General features: G+C 41.8%; 1 pseudogene; it reads right to left on the reverse strand.

The window, feature by feature from the left end:
• Positions 1–1,287: 1,287 nt before the first annotated feature.
• On the reverse strand, positions 1,288–1,947 carry LOC103680615 (annotated as a pseudogene).
• Between the last annotated feature and the right edge of the window lie 15,753 nt (positions 1,948–17,700).

Consider the following 17,700-nt stretch of genomic DNA (forward strand, 5'->3'; position numbering starts at 1 on the left):
GAATTCATGATCTGAGCCAAAGGTAGACACTTAAATGACTGAGCCACCCAAGTCACTTTAGATAGCAAGATTTATTTTACTTTTTCAATGTGCCAAAAAAATAAATCACTGTATACTTATATATATGCATAGTATGGACATTTCCAGAGGACTTACACTAAGAATCACTGTTTCTCTTCAACTACATGACAACACTGCATATGCCATAATAACACTTTACAACAACAATCCATCAGCAGTCATATAGTCATTATGATTTTACATTTCTATACATGAGAAAAAAGTTGACGTTTTCACAGCAATTTCTTTCCTCATAATGTTTGTCTGTTTCCAGTCTAGCAGAGCAGGTCTCCATATGCTTTTGGAAACCTGAGCTTTTAAGCTCTAACAGTGGCTACATTAGAAGTTTTATCCTTTCCAGGGGCGCCTGGGTGGCTCAGCCATTAAGCGTCTGCCTTCGGCTCAGGACATGATCCCAGGGGCCTGGGATTGAGCCCCGCATCTGGCACAGGGAGCCTGCTTCTCCCTCCCACCCCCCTGCTTGTGTTCCTTCTCTTGCTGGCTGTCTCTCTCTCAAATAAATAAATAAAATCTTTCATAAAAAAAAGTTTTATCCTTTCCAGATCCAAAGTTAAATGAAGAAGTTGCCATTTACAATAACAACCAAAGGTTTATTAAAGGGTACAATGTTTACCTGCCAAGGTCTGTAAAATATTGCTGTGAGTAAAAATAAATAATGCTGTTGTAAAGCAGTCATGCTTACATTATAGAACAGAACAGACACTTAATATAAAAAGTAATTGTTTTGCAAAATAATTATTTATATTCAAATTACAGCAGTTCCACAAATTTAAGGAAAAGAAAGTGGTTGGAGAAAGGTTCAAAGGTGTTCACACTGCAGCCCCATGTGGTTCCAGCTGCCACGGGTCATAGTGAAGAAATACCCCGTGTGCTAACAGAAGGTACAAGGTCTGAATAGGCCATCCTCTCCACTTATGTTGTATTACCTGTTACGCACCAGTGAATTCGTTGAGATGAAAAATAATAAAAAAATTCACGACACAGTGCACTTTGATAACATATAGCGTCGAAATTGTTCAAAAATCTGCAAATAGTCTTTTAACGCAAGCCTGAATCATAAAACACATAAAATCTGTTTCCGATGCTCAGTTTCAACATCACTGGGAAAAATACCCATCACTAAACCCTGATACACATTTGTAGCCATTTCACCATCTTTTATCACAGTCAGTGTTCAGGAGGCAAAGCCTGACCCAGAATCCTTGTTCACATTTTCTCCAAGGGCTTCTCCATGCACAGTGGCCATTCTGCTTCCATCTCCTTCTTTTTGGCACCTGCATGCATGAGTATTAGGGCTTACCACATGTCTGACAGGGAAATGACACCCACGATGCTATCTGCTTCACTTGTGACCAGCAGCCCAGAGGTCAGCCCACACTAATCTGTCCAGGATTTCCATCTTACCATACTTCACAACACCCTCAAGACACTGTGAGTGGTGTTGAGGGCCTGGGTCACTGTGATAGCTAGGTTACTGAACATTTTCTCAGCAGCAAGCTTAATTACATCAGACTTGGAATAAATATGCACAACTTCTCCTGACTCGTGCACCACAAGGAAGGCCAGCAGCTGTCTTTCTACAAAGACATTCAAGGCTGTACTGAAGGGAGTCTCCTGGTGGATGAAGGGATGTTGCGGTGGGTCCCAAATGCAAAAACATCCAGGTTCTGCTTCATGAAGGCAGGCTTTGGCAGAACAGACATAAAATGCTGGAAGGACATGAGGATTCATTTGTGGGTATGTATACAAAGTGCAGTCCACTGATAGATCAATAACTGACAATGAGTGGATTTTATTTGTGACCAGTGAGTGTACAGCATGGAAGACATTTGCATCTGGAGCTATATTCCCTGAAGTCTTACATGTTTCTTGGAGATGACGCTCCCCCCGTTTCAATCTTATGTGCCTCTAATTCATAAATCTGTAACAGGGTTGACTTATAGCATCTCTGTGGTGTATTTAGGAACTCTGTAATTTTTAGCATTCCTACAAAACTTTGTTGTGTCCTCTTCTGCAGTGGAGCTGCTGGAACACCATTGGCTGCTAAGGCACAGAATCCTTTCTAACCTGTAATGTAGTATCAGCAACAACAGGCTTTGAAGAGTTGGAAAGAGGTGGTGATCCTTGTGTGATCCCATGAAGTGCATGAAAACCCACGTTCTGAGTCTTGTGCTTATCTTTCACCTAGAATTTCTTCCACATGCTGGCTTCCTGGTCCAGGGGCTGCAGCCCACTGCTACCAAGGAGGAGGATCAGGAACTGCAGGTACTTCTGGGTGCTTCTCTGGCCAGGGGTACAGGGGCACCACGGTGTGAGCTAGGACTCTCTGGGGTGCAGGTGGAGTTCAGGGCCCTGAGGGTGCTGGTAATTTGTGGGGGTGCTGGCAGAGTGTGTGAACATGGAGGTTCTGGAGAGGACATGGGATTCACAGACATCAGGTTTTGGGTTAGGACCCTCAAGATGGTGCAGATATAGTGGGAGATCTAGGGGAACAGGCAGAGAATCCAGGTAGGCAAGCAGGGAGGTGGTGGTTCAGCTGAAGAGCAGTCCTTATCCATTCATCTCTGGTGGATACCTGGGTAGTTTCCATACCCTGGCTATTGTAAGTCATGCTACAGGAAACATGCGGGTGCATGCATCTTCACACTGAAGGCACCCAGGCATGTTAGCTGAAGCTGAAGTGGATACAAGTTGGTTCACAGGGCTTTCTGTGCAGAGGGCCCCCTGGCAGGGTGGCTGGAGTGGAGACAGATAAGGAGCTGATATTTTCTGGGGCGCTCTGCACAAGGGGTGCCCTGGCAGGACAGCTGTAGCTGAAGTGGGTGTGGGGTGGAGTGTTCCAGGGCTCTCTGCAGAGAAGGCACGTTGGAAGGGTAGCAGTAGCTGGAGTGGATTCAGGATTGGTGGGGTTTCTCTGTGCACAGGATCTCCTAGCAGGATTTCTAAAACTCAAGTGCATTAAAGCTGGGGTGTCCTGGGGTCTGCAGCCTTGCGAGTGTCCTGACAGAGTGCAGGCTGGGGGTCCTGTGCTTTCCACATAGGGGGCTTCTTGTCAGGGGAGATGCAGCTGAAACATTCAAGGTCATGTAGCCCTCCATGTGGGGGTGACCTAGCAAGCTGTGGTCTGCAGGCCTGAAGTGTTCTGGGGTGCTTACCACCTGTGTCATCTTGGTGTGATGTCTGCAGCTGTCATGAATGCTGATCCGGGATGTTCCACTGTGTGCCATGCTGTAGCAGCCTTCTTGGCAGAGCTGGGGTTGACTGGACTGGGGACCCAGGGCTCAGTGAGGTAGTAAGCTGGCTTGGGTGCTCAGACCCTGCTTCTGTCCATGTTATCGAGGTGAAGGGGAATCAGAACCATGACACTTGCATACACATTGACAAATAAATTGATCCAGCCCACCCCCTCCACATCTGGGGTTCTTGAAGGGTGGATCCTTCATATCCTAGTTGCCCTTTATTTTATTTATAATAATGTTTTATGCTATGTTACTCAACATACAGTATATCCTTAGTTTTTAATGTAATATTCCATCATCCATTATTTGCGTATAACACCCACTGCGCCATGCAATATGTGCCCTCCTTAATACCCATCACCGACCAATCCCAATCCCCCACCCACCTCCCCTCTGAAGCCCTCAGTTTGTTTCCCAGAGTCCACAGTCTCTCATGGTTCATTCCCCCTTCTGTTGACCCCCTCTTCATTCTTCCCTTCCTTCTCCTAACTGATCTTCCTATTTCTTATGTTCCATAAAGGAGTGAAACTGTATGATAATTGTCTTTCTCTGCTTGACTTATTTCACTTAGCATAATCTCCTCCAGTCCTGTCCATGTTGCAGCAAATGTTGGGTATTCGGTCTTTCTGATGGCTGAGTAATATTCCAATGTATATATGGACCACATCTTCTTAATCCAGTCATCTGTTGAAGGGTATCTCAGCTCCTTCCACAATTTGGCTGTTGTGGACAGTGCTGCTATGAACATTGGGGTGCAAATGTCCCTTCTCTTCACTACATCTGTATCTCTGAGGTAAATACCAAGTAGTGTAATCACTAAGTCACAGGGTAGCTCCATTTTGAATTTTTTTTTAAGATTTTATTTATTTATTTGACAGAGATAGAGACACCCAGCGAGAGAGGGAACACAAGCAGGGGAAGTGGAAGAGGAAGAAGCAGGCTCATAGCGGAGGAGCCTGATGTGGGGTTCGATCCCAGAACGCCGGGATCATGCCCTGAGCCGAAGGCAGACACTTAACCGCTGTGCCACCCAGTCCCCCCTCCATTTTGAATTTTTAAGGGACTCCCACACTGTTTTCCAAAGTGGCTGTACCAACTTGCATTCCCACCAACAATGTAAGAGGGATCCCCTTTCTCCACATCCTCTCTACCATCTATTGCTTCTTGTATATCAATTTTTGCCATCCTAACTGGCATGAGGTGATCTCAATGTGGTTTTGATTTGAATTTCCCTGATGGCTACTGATCTTGAACATTGTTTCATGTGTCTGTTAGCCATTTGTATGTCTTCATTGAAAAATGTCTGTTCATATCTTCTACCCATTTTTTGAATTGATTATCTATTTCTCATGTACTGAGTTTGAGAAGTTCTTTGTAGATCATGGATAGCAGTCTTTTATCTGTAGTGTCAGTGGAAATATCTTCTCCCATTTCTTGGACTGCCTCTTAGTTTTTTTGACTGTTTCCTTGGCTCTGCAGAAACTTTTTATCTTGATGAAGTCCCACAAGTTAATTTTTTTTCTTTTGTTTCACTTGCCTTTGGAGATGTTTCATGAAAACAGTTGCTGTGACCAATGTCAAAGAGGTTGCTGCCTATGTTCTCCTCTAGGATTTTGATGGATTCCTGTCTCACATTGAGGGGTTTCATCCATTTGGAATTTATCTTTGTGTATGATGTGAGGGAGTCGACAAGTTTCATTCTTTTGCATGTGGCTGTCCAATTTTCCGAACACCATTACTGTCTTTTTTCCCCTGAATGTTTTTTCCTGCTTTGTCAAAGATTAGTTGCCCTAAGAGCCAAGGGTCCATTTCTGGGTTGTCTATCATGACCCATTGGTCTATCTCTGTTTTTGTGCCAGAACCATGCTGTCTATGTATCACAGCTTTGTAGTATAGCTTGAAAATCTGCACCTCAGCTTTGTTTTTCCTTTTCAACTGTTCCTTGGTAATTCAGGGCCTTTTCTGGTTCCACACAAATTTAAGGGTTGTTTGTTCCAGTTCTTTGAAAAATGTAATTTTTATTTTGATTGGGATAGCATTGAAAGTGTAGATTGCTCTGGGGGTGCCTGGGTGGCACAGCGGTTACGCGACTGCCTTCGGCTCAGGGCATGATCCCAGCATTATGGGATCGAGCCCCACATCAGGCTCTTCCGCTATGAGCCTGCTTCTTCCTCTCCCACTCCCCCTGCTTGTGTTCCCTCTCTCGCTGGCTGTCTCTATCTCTGTTGAATAAATAAAAATCTTTAAAAAAATCCATGAGCATGGAATATTTTTCCAACTTTTTGTGTCTTCTTCAATGTCTTTCAAGAGTGATTTGTTCTTTCTAGAATACAGATCCTTTACATCTCTGGTTAATTCCGAGGTAACGTATGATTTTTGGTGCTATTGTAAATGGAATGGATTCCCGAAATTCTCTTTCTTCCATCTCATTTTTTGTGTATAGAAATGCAACTGATTTCTGAACATTGATTTTTTATCCTGCCACATTACTGAATTGCTTTATAAATTCTAGTAATTTGGGGGTGGAGTCTTTTGGGTTTTCCATACAGAGTATAATCTCATCTGTGAAGAGAGAGAGTTTGACTTCTTCTTTGCCAATTTGGATACATTTTATCCCTTTTGTTGTCTGATTGCTGTTGCAAAGACTTCTAGTACTATGTTGAATAATAATGGCGAGAGTGACCATCCATGTCGTGTTCCTGATCTTAAGGGAAATGCTTTCAGTTCTTCCCCATTGAGAATGATATTTGCTGTAGGCTTTTCATAGATGGTTTTTATGAAATTGAGTAATGTACCCTCTATCTCTACACTCTGAAGTGTTTTAATCAGGAAAGGATGCTGTATTTGTCAAATGCTTTTTCTGCATCAGTTGAGAGGATCATCTGGTTCTTGACTCCTTTCTTGTTGATATGAACTATCACACTGAATGAATTGCAAATGTTGAACAACACTTGCATCCCAGGGATGAATCCTACTTGGTGTTGATGGATAATCTTTTTAATGAACTGTTGGATTCTATTGGCTAGGATCTTGTTGAGAATTTTGGTGTCCATATTCATCAGGAACATCGGTCTATAATTTTCCTTTTTGATGGGGTCTTTGCCTGGTTTGGGGATCAAAGTCAAACTGGCCTCATAGAATGGGTTTTGTAGTTTTCCTTCTGTTTCTATTTTTTGAAACAGCTTCAGGAGAATAGGTATTATTTCTTCTTTGAATGTTTGGTAGAATTCCCCAGGGAATCCGTCAGGCCCTGGAGTCTTGTTTTTCTGATGTTTTTTTTTTTTAATGTTTTTTTATTACATTATGTTAGTCACCATACAGTACATCCCTGGTGTCTCCTGCAAAGTCGATGATTCATTAGTTGAGTATAACACCCAGCGCACCATGCAATATGTGCCCTCCTTAGTACCCATCAGAAGGTTTTTAATCAATGCTTCAATCTCTTCATAATTAATTGGTCTATTTAAAAAATCAGTTTATTCCTGTTTCATTCTTGGTAGTTTATAGGTTTCCAGGAAGACATCCATTTCTTCCAGGTTGTTTAATTTATTGCCATAACGTTGTTGGTAAAAGTTTCTAATGATCCTTCCTATTTCATTGTTGTTGGTCGTGATCTCTCCCATTTCCTTCCTAATTTTATTAATTTGGGTATTTTCTCTATTCTTTTGAATAAGCCTGGCCAGTGGCTTATCGATATTATTTATTCTTTCAAAGAACCAGCTTCTAGTTCTGTTGATCTGTTCTACTGTGCTCCTGGGTTCTACTTCATTGATCTCTGTTCTAATGTGGTTCAACTGCCTTCTCAAGCATGGATTAGGCCTGTTATTCTATTCCAGCTCCAGCTTCTTGAGGTGAGAATACAGAAACTGCATTTTAGATTTTTCTATTCTTTTGAGTGAGCCTTGGATGGCTAAATATTTTCCCCGTAGGACTGTGTTTGCAGTGTCCCATAGGTTTTGGACCATTGTGGTTTCATTCTCATCTGTTTCCATAAAATGTTTAAATTGATTTTTAATTTCCTGGTTTACCCAACCATTGTTGAGCAGGATGGTTCTTAGTTTCCAAGTGTTTGAATTTCTTCCAAATTTTTCCTTGTGATTGAGTTCCAGTTTCAAAGCACTGTGGTCTGAGAATATGCAGGGAATAATCTCAGTCTTTTGGTATTGGTTGAGACCTGTTTGTGACCCAGGATATGGCCTATTCTGGAGAAAGTTCCATGTGCATTCGAAAAGAATGGGTATTTTGTTGTTCTGGGCTGTAGTGTTCTGTATATATCTATGAGTTCCATCTGGTCCAGTATATCATTCAAAGCTCTTTTTCTTTGTTGATTTTCTGCTTATGTGATCTGTCTATTGCTGAGAGTGGAGTGTTGAGGTCCCCTACTATTAACGTGTTATTATTTATATGTCTCTCTATTCTGGTTAAGAGTTGGCTTCTGTATCTAGCTGCTCCCCTGTTGGGAGCATATATATTTATAATTGTCATATCCACTAGTTGGATACATCCTTTAAGAATAATATAGTGTCCTTCTGTATCTCTAACTACAGTCTTTACTTTAAAATCTAATCTATCTGATATGAGAATTGCTACCCCAGCTTTCTTTTGAGGGCCTTTGGCATGAAAAATGGATTTCCATCCCTTCATTTTCAGTTTGGATGTATCTTTAGGTTCAAAAGGAGTCTCTTGTAGACAGAAAATGGATGGGTTATGTTTTTTTATCCAATCTGCGACCCTGTGGCATTTTATGGGACCATTTAGGCCATTCACATTGAGAGTGATTATTGAGAGATACGATTTTAATGATGTCATGTTGTCTTTGAAGTCTTTGTTTCTATAGGTTGTAATTTTCTGTTCTGTATCACTCTTGGGGCCTTTTTACTTTTATAGAACCACCCCTTAATACCTCATGTAGGGCTGGTTTGGTCATTATAAATTCCTTTAGTCTCTGCTGATATTGGAAGGTACTTATCTCTCTATCAATTCTGAATGACATGCTTGCTGGATAATGGATCCTTGGCTGCATGTTTTACTCAGATAGAGCTTTGAAAATACTCTACCAACCCTTCCTGGCTTGCCAGGTCTCTGTAGACAGGTCTGACATAATTCTGATATTTTTCCCTCTGTACATTAGGATTTTCTGAATATCACCATGGCAGACCCCTCCCCCAGAAAGCAGGCTGAAAAATCAAGAAACCCACATTCCTAAGGTCCCTATGTAACAAGAGCACACTGCCTGTGTCCTGGTCAATAATTTGGGCTCTGGACAACCCCGCAAACTCTCCTCATCAGAATGAGGAGGAGGAGAGATCCCCCCCCCAACAAAGAAAATATATAGAGTCTGTGGCCTCTGCCACAGAACTGTTGGATATGGATATAACCAAATTGTCAGAAATGGAGTTCAGAGTAACAATGGTTAAGATGATGTAGAGGCTTGAAAAAAAATATTAACAAAAATATTAACAAGAATATAGAATCTCTAAGGGTGGAAATGAGAGTGAATCTGGCAGAAATTAAAAATGCTATGAATCAATTGCAGTCTAAACTAGATGCTTTGATGGCCATGGTAAATGAGGCAGAAGAAAGAATTAGTGAATTGGAGGATCGGATGGTAGAAGAGAAAATTAAATCAGAAACTTGACTCAAAAAATTCCAATCACGATTATGTAGGTTATAGGAGATTACTGACTCAATGAAACATCCCAATGTCAGAATCATCAGCATCCCTGATGGAGTAGAGAAAGAGAGAGGTCTAGAAGAGATATTTGAACAAATTGTAGCTGAGAATTTCCCTAATTTCGCAAAGGAAACAAGCATTCATGTCCAAGAGGCAAAGAGGACCCCTCTCAAGGTCAATGAGAACAGACCTACACCACATCACATCATAGTGCAATTTGCAAATAATTGATCCAAGGATACAGTATTGAAAGCGGACAGGGGGAAGAACATCCTAGTTGTCCTTTGAACTGTAGCTTGTTTTCTGTGACCCAGGGGAGACAAATCATCTTACACTCCCCAGAATTATCCCCAGCACTGCAGTTGGCAGGATGTTGAGGGTGTGGTTCCTGTGTTCCTTTGTCTTTGTCTCTCTCTGTCTTATGTTGTGCAGACACTGTTCAGTCTGCCCTCAGTTCTTCTTCAGGAGGATTTGCTCTATAAATATGTGTAGACTCGGTGTGTCCATGGAGGTTGTGAGTTCAGTTCTCACCATAGGTGAAGTGAACTAGGTCCCCATCTTGAACTCTTATCTTTATAAATTTACTCAAATTATTCCACTTCTCAGTGTCTCAATTTCCTGACTGTAAAATAGATATTTTATTTCAGGATCCAATAGCCTTACTTGGCTAACTTACCAGGCACACAGTAGGTGCTCATTAAATGTTTCTCTCCTCTCATCCAACACCGTGCTCTCCAAAACAAACATTCCTTGATCATGCAGACAAACTGCTCCTCCCACTCTCAATGTCTGCAATTTCTGAGTGGAGTATGGGAAGACCCACCCTGCTCCTGGGCTTGGCACCTCACAGGTCACTCTGGCAACTTTACCCTTGCCACTTGCTTGCTTTCTCTCCACCTACTCAACTGAGACGTGAACATGCCTTGGTATACCCATCTCTATAAATCCACCTCCTTGGAGGGAGGCTAACCTCAGAACCCATCAAGGTTCATGAATACATTATCAGCCAAGGGAAATGCTGAGCCACTGGGCCAGTCCTCCCAGGGGTTTTAGAAATCCACTCCTCATAGTTGGATTTTGGAGAAAATTTCAGTGGAAGGCCCAGGAGGGTCTTAGTGGTTGAGTAGTGTAGGTTTATCTAAAGTACATCTCTGGATTATGAGGATCACACCCCAAGGAAAGTTTCTATCAATCTGGCAGCTGTAGTCAAATGTGAAATGGAAAGGATAGAAAGAAGTGATAGCTGCTGAGTGCCCAGAGTGGATGCTTCACTGTGCCAGGCCAGTGATAGGACTTTTCTCTGAACCTGGTAACAATTCTACAGACTGGTCATGCTCTTGCATGTCCCTATTTTGCAGATGAGGAAAGTGACATTGGTTGAACTTACCTTAGCATGTAGCTGTGTTATAACATGGTGCATGGAAGGAGTCTATAGAGCCTAGTGGGTGTGGGTTCACATCATAGCTCCACCTCCTTCTAGCTGTGTGACACTGAGTACATTCCTGAACCTCTCTGATTCTCAGTCACCTCATCTACAGCATGGAGACAGCAATGCCTACCTCATTAATGTGTTTGAAAATTGAAATGACATTGCAAACCTAAGATTCTTACCAGTGTTTCTGGCACATGGTAAACACTCAAGAAATACTGTCTGTTCTTAATTTTAGTATTATTGATGTTATTGCCAAAAACCCTGACCTGAAAACGACGGTGTTTAGATTCAAAACTAAATCCACCTGGATGCAAAATGAAAAGAAATAGAACCATATGCATGTTTAGAAACAAAACAAAACAAAACTGTCACACTCTTTCCTTCAAGCTCCTTGGCATCATTTACTAATGCCAGGCATCGTGTTGGACACTGGAAACAGAATAAAGAAGATCATTCTGTTGAGGGGATTATAAGCAAGGAAAGTAAAGTAAATTATATTATTTGTCCCTTTTTTTTTTTTTTTGCCTTCTTTCCTGGCATGGCCCTCCCGTTGGACCACACTTACTTTTTTTATGAGTGGGCTTGGCTGTATGACTTGCTTTGGCCAATGGAATGTGAATATGCTTGCTGTAAACGGAGAATTTAAATGGCCAAAATTTGGAGCCATGTTCCCAACAAAGGCTATGACGTCTGGGGTCAGAAATGGTCTATGCAGAAATACCTGTGTGAGGTCCTGAAGAGCAGTTGGAAGACAGCGGCTTCTAGCAAGCCTGGGATAGCATCGCTGAGACCGACGGAGAACAAGAGAGAAAGCCACAGATCAGGAAAATAACAGAGGGAGCTTGTTCTTATATGGGTTAAGATGACAGAGGAGTAGGGGACCCCTTTTTCAGCCGGTCCCCGAAGTCGAGTTGGATAGGTATCAGACCAGCCTGAACATCCACGGAATCAGCCTGGGATGCAGGAAGATACATCTGGATCACTACAAATGAGCATCTTTAGGGCTAAGTATTGAGGTACGAAGCAGGGAGCTGTGAAACCACACACAGATAATGGAAGATAAATGGAAGGGGGAGGGAGCCCCCATGTTCGGGTGCTGGGAAGCGGTAGCCAACTGCACGGGGGAGCGGGTGGACTCCAGGACGGCACCCGCGAGAGAGCAGACAGACCGTGAGAAGGGAGGTGTGCCACCAGACATCTCAAGGAACTCCGGTGTGCTCACTGTCACCAGAGTGTGACTGGGAGCTCTGGCAGCACATGGGGGTGGCTGGTGGCTGGCGGCTGACAGTGTTAGAAACACAAAGGACAGAGATGCGCCGGCCCTGGAAGTGAGGGCTGGGACTCTGGGTGTGGGGCTCACATCCCTGGACGCTGCAGGGTTGAGCAGCACCAACAGAAAAAGAGTTAAAGTGGCCAGAACATCATTGGAGAATGGTCCTCGAACCCTCTGTTCTGTGACAGAGGCTGAGATTCAGCCACTGCTGCTCTGACTCTCAGAACAGGCACCGCAAACGACCAGGGAAAGCCACCAGAGAACAAAAGCCTGGAAATACCAGCTCACAGTGTGCCCATCCCCCCTCGCAGGGGACACGGAGACTCTACACAAACAGGGTTGCCTGAGTATTGGCATGGCAGGGCCTCCCATAGAAGAAAGGCTGAAAAATCAAGAAGCCGACATCCTTAATATCCCTATAAAACAAGGGCGCATGGCCTGGTTCCCGGTCAGTAATTGGAGCTGTGGACAAACCCGCAACTTCTCCTCATCAGAATGACAAGAAGGAGAAATCCCCCTCAGCAAGGAAAAGACAATGAGTCTGTGGCCTTTTCCACAGAATTAATGAATATGGATATAACCAATTTAACAGAAATGGAATTCAGAGTAACATTGGTCAAGATGATGTTTAGACTTGAAAACAGTATTAATGAAGATGTTAATGATAATATAGAATCTCTAAGGGCAGAAATGAGAGCAAATCTGGCAGAAATTAAAAATTTTATGAGCCAAATGCAGTCAAAACTAGAGGCTCTGAGAGCCAGGGTCACTGAGGCAGAAGACGTATCAGCGAATTGGAGGAGGGGTTAGTAGAAGAAAAAGCTAAAATAGAATCTGGACTTAAAAAAATCCACGCTCAGGAATGTAGGTTACGGGAGATTACTGACTCAATGAAACGTTCCAATGTCAGAATCATCGGCATCCCTGAGGGGATGGAACAAAACAGAGGACTAGAAGAGATATTTGAACAAATTGTAGCTGAAACTTCCCTAATCTAGCAAGGGAAACAAACATTCATGTCCAAGAGGCAGAGAGGACCCCTCCCAAGCTCAACCATGACAAACCTACGCAACGTCAAGTCATAGTGCAATTCGTTAAGTATTAGATCCAAGGATACAGTATTGAAAGCGGCCAGTGCAAAGAAATTTCTCACGTACCAATGCAAAGGCATCAGAATTATGTCAGACTTGTCTACACAGACCTGGAATGAGAGAAAGGGTTGGGGGGGGGCATTTTTAAAACTCTTTCAGAGAAAAACATGCAGCCAAGGATCCTCTATCCAGCAAGGCTGTCATTCAGAACTGATGGAGAAATAAAGACCTTCCAGAATGGCCAGTCGTTGACTAATTTTGCAACCACAAAACCAGCCCTACAGGAGATATTAAGGGGGTTGTATAAAGGTAAAAAGGCCCAAGAGTGTTACAGAACAGAGAGTCACAACCAATAGAAACAAAGACTTTACTGGCAACATGGCATCATTAAAATCATATTTCTTAATAATCAGTCTCATTGTAAATGGCCTAAATGCTCCCATTAAGCATGACAGAATTGCAGATTGGATAAAAAGACTTGACCCATCCATTTGGTGTCTACAAGAGACTCATTTTAACCTAAAGATATATTCAGACTGAAAGTAAAGGGATGGAATACCATCTTTCATGCAAATGGACCCCAAAAGAAAGCTGGGGTAGAAATTCTTATATCAGGTAGATTGGATTTTAAACTAAAGACTATAGTTAGAGACACAGAAAGGCACTATATTATTCCTAAAGGATGTATCCAACAAGTGGAGATAACAATTATAAATACATATGCCCCCAACAGGGGAGCAGCAAGATACACAAGCGAACTCTTAACCACAATAAAGAGACATATAGATAAAAATGCATTAATAGTAGGGGACGTCAACACCCCACTATCAGAAAGACAGAACACCCATGCAAAAACTTGACAAAGAAACAAAGGCTTGAATGCCATACTCGACGAGTTGGACCTCATAGATATATACAGAACACTACACCCAGAACCAAAAAATACTCATTCTATTCTAATGCCCATGGAACATTCTCAAGAATAGACCATGTTCTGGGACACAAAACAGGTCTCAACCGATACCAAAAGATTGAAATTATTCCGTGCATATTCTCAGACCACAACACTTTGAAATTGGAACTCAACCACAAGGAAAAATTTGGAAGAAACTCAAACACTTGGAGACTAGGAACCATCCTGCTCAGGAATGATTCAATAAACCAGGAAAACAAAAGTCAATTTAAACACTTTATGGAGACCAATGAGAATGAAAATACAATGCTCCAAAACCTATGGGATACAACAAAGGCAGTGCTAAGGGGGAAATACATAGCCATCCAAGCCTCACTCAAAAGAATAGAAAAATCTAAAATGCAGTTTTTATATTCTCACCTCAGGTAGCTGGAACAGCAACAGAGGGACAGGCCTAACCCACGCATGAGGAAGCAGTTGACCAAGATTAGAACAGAAATCAATGTATTAGAAACCAGGAGTACACTACAGCAGATAAACAGAACTAGAAGCTGGTTCTTTGAGAGAATTAATAAAATTGACAGACCACTGGCAACACTTATCCAAAAGAAAAGAGAAAGGACCCAAATTAATAAAATTATGAAAAAAAAAGGAGAGGTCATAACTAACAACAATGAAATTGGAAGGATTATTAGAAATTTTTATCAACAGCTTTATGCCAATAAGTTAAGCAATCTGGAAGAGATGCAGGCCTTCTTGGAAACCTATAAACTACCAAGACTGAAACAGGAAGAAATTGATTTTTTAAACAGGCCAATTAATTATGAAGAGATTGAAACAGTGATTAAAAACCTTCCAAAAAACAAAACTGCAGGGCCTGATGGTTTTCCGGGGGAATTCTACCAACCATTCAAAGAAGAAATAATATCTATTCTCCTAAAGCTATTTCAAAAAATGGAAACAAGGAAAGCTACCAAACTCATTCTATGAGGCCAATATTACCTTGATCCCCAAACCAGGCAAAGACCCCGTCAAAAAGGAGAATTACAGACCAATTTCCCTAATGAATATGTACGCCAAAATCCTCAACAAGATCCTGGCTAAAGGAATCCAACTGTTATTAAAAGGATTATCCATCATGACCAAGTGGGATTCATCGCTGTGATGCAAGGGTGGTGAAACATTCGCAAATCTATCAGTGTCTTAGATTTTATGCAGAAACAAAAATTCAGAAATCATATGATTCTCTCAATAGATGCAGAAAAAGCATTTGACAAAATACAGCATCCTTTCCTGATTAAAACCCTTCAGAGTGTAGGAATAGAAGATACATTTCTCAATCTCATAAAAGCTATTTTATATAGCCTACAGCAAATATTACTCTCAATGAGAAAAAGCTGGAAGCCTTTCCCTTAAGATCAGGAACACGAAAAGGATGCCCACTCTCGCCACTATTATTCAACATAGTACTAGAAGTCCTTGCAACAGCAATTAGACAACAAAAAGGTATAAAAGGTATCCAAATCGGCAAAGAAGAAGTCAAAATGTCTCACTTTGCAGATAACATGGTACTCTATATGGAAAACCCAAAAGAATCCATTCCCAAATGATTAGAAGTTATAGAGCAATTCAGTAATGTGGCAGGATACAAAATCAATGCTCAGAAATCAGTTGTATTTCTATACACGAATAATGAGACTGAAGAAAGAGAAATTAGGGAATCCATCCCATTTACAATAGAACCAAAAACCATACGTTACCTTGGAATTAACTTAACCAGAGACGTAAAGGACCTATATTCTAGAAACTCTAAATCACTCTTGAAAGACATTGAGGAAGACACAAAAAATGGAAAAATATTCCATGCTCATGGATCGGAAGAATTAACATAGTTAACGTGTCCATGCTACCCAGAGCAATCTACACTTTCAATGCTATCCCGATCAAAATATTGATGACATTTTTCAAGGAACTGTAACAAATAGTCCTTAAATTTGTATGGAACCAATAAAGGCCCCAAATCCCCAAGGAACTGTTGAAAAGGAAAAACAAAGCTGGGGGCATTACAATGCCGGACTTTGAGCTGTACTACAAAGCTGTGATCACAAAGACAGCATAGTACTGGCACAAAAACAGACACATAGACCAATGGAACAGAATAGAGAACCCAGAAATGTACCCTCGGCTCTTTGGGCAACTAATCTTTGAGTAAGCAGGAAAAAACATCCAGTGGAAAAAATACAGTGTCTTCAATAAATGGTGCTGGAAAAATTGGACAGCTACATGCAAAAGAATGAATCTTGACCACTCTCTCACACCATACACAAAGATAAACTCCAGATGGATGGGAGACATATGTTTTCTTCTCCTTTACCCCGCCTTGCGACCATCTAGGTCGTTGCTCAACATCTTCCTGAAACCTTCCTCTGGTGATGGCTTCCACCCTGATTTTCCTCTACAGGTAAAATGGGTGCAGACCCCTCTGTTGAAGTATTCTTTAGCAGATCTTTGATGCAACCCAGAGAAAAAAAAAAGAGGAAAAAAAAAAAAAAGCTTTACCGGACAAGAAATTCAGGGCAAACGTGTTGATAAGCATGTTCTCTGTCCTGGGGCAGAAAGAGGACTGGAATATATTTGCAAATGATACTACAGATAAAAGACTGGTATCCAAGATCTACAAAGAACTTCTCAAACTCAATACACGAGAAACAAATAAACAAATCAAAAAATGGGCAGAAGATATGAACAGACACTTTTCCAATGAAGACATACAAATGGCTAACAGACACATGAAAAAATGTTCAAAATCATTAGCCATCAAGGAAATTCAAATCAAAACCACACTGAGATACCACCTTACGCCAGTTAGAATGGCAAAAATTGACAAGGCAAGAGACAACAATTGTTGGAGAGGATGTGGAGAAAGGGGATCCCTCCTACATTGTTGGTGGGAATGCAAGTTGGTACAGCCACTCTGGAAAACAGTGTGGAGGTCCCTTAAAAAGTTAAAAATTGAGCTACCCTATGACCCAGAATTGCAGTACTGGGTATTTACCCCAAAGATACTGACGTAGTGAAGAGAAAGGCCATATTCAACCCAATGTTCATAGCAGCATTGTCCACAATAGCTAAATCGTGGAAGGAACCGAGATGCCCTTCAACAGATGACTGGGTTAAGAAGTTGTTGTCCATATATACAATGGAATATTACTCAGCTATCAGAAAGAACGAGTTCTCAACATTTGCTGCAACATGGACGGCACTGGAGGAGATAATGCTAAGTGAAATAAGTCAAGCAGAGAAAGACAATTATCGTGGTTTCTCTCATCTATGGAACATAAGAACTAGGAAGATCGGTAGGGGAAGAAAGGGATAAAGAAAGGGGGGGGTAATCAGAAGGGGTAATGAAGCATGAGAGACTATGGATTCGGAGAAACAAACTGAGGGCTTCAGAGGGGAGGGGGGTGGGGGAATGGGATCGACTGGTGATGGGTAGTAAGAAGAGCACGTATTGCATGGTGCACTGGGTGTTGTATGCAACTAATGAATCATGGAACTTTACATCAGAAACCAGGGATGTACTGTATGGTGACTAACATAATGTAATAAAAAAATTAAAAAAAAAAAGAGATACCTGTGTGTACATACTTTGCTTCCCTTTTCTTTTCTATCAGAGTGGTACCCACCTTAGCGGCTGGCCTTGAGTTCTAGAGGAGTCAGTGTGTGTGTGAACAATGTTGAGTAGGATGGGCCGGTCATTCTTACTCTCAGCTCCTTATGGTTAACCACCACTTTCTCAGAACCTTGGAGACCCGGACCCACCATCTGGAGAATGCAGTGTCTAGTGTGGTGCTGTGGTGACTATGATGCTGAGCTGTACAGTGCAAACATCCAGAAATTCTTCCTTTGTATTCCAATACAACGGTTTATTTAAAGCTGACAAATACCCTGAACCTCATGTAAGTGATGAATCAGCAAATTCTACTCCGGAAACCAA

The sequence above is a fragment of the Ursus maritimus genome, unplaced genomic scaffold, assembly GCF_017311325.1.
Source record: "Ursus maritimus isolate PB19 unplaced genomic scaffold, ASM1731132v1 scaffold_5, whole genome shotgun sequence".
Lineage (NCBI taxonomy): Eukaryota > Metazoa > Chordata > Mammalia > Carnivora > Ursidae > Ursus > Ursus maritimus.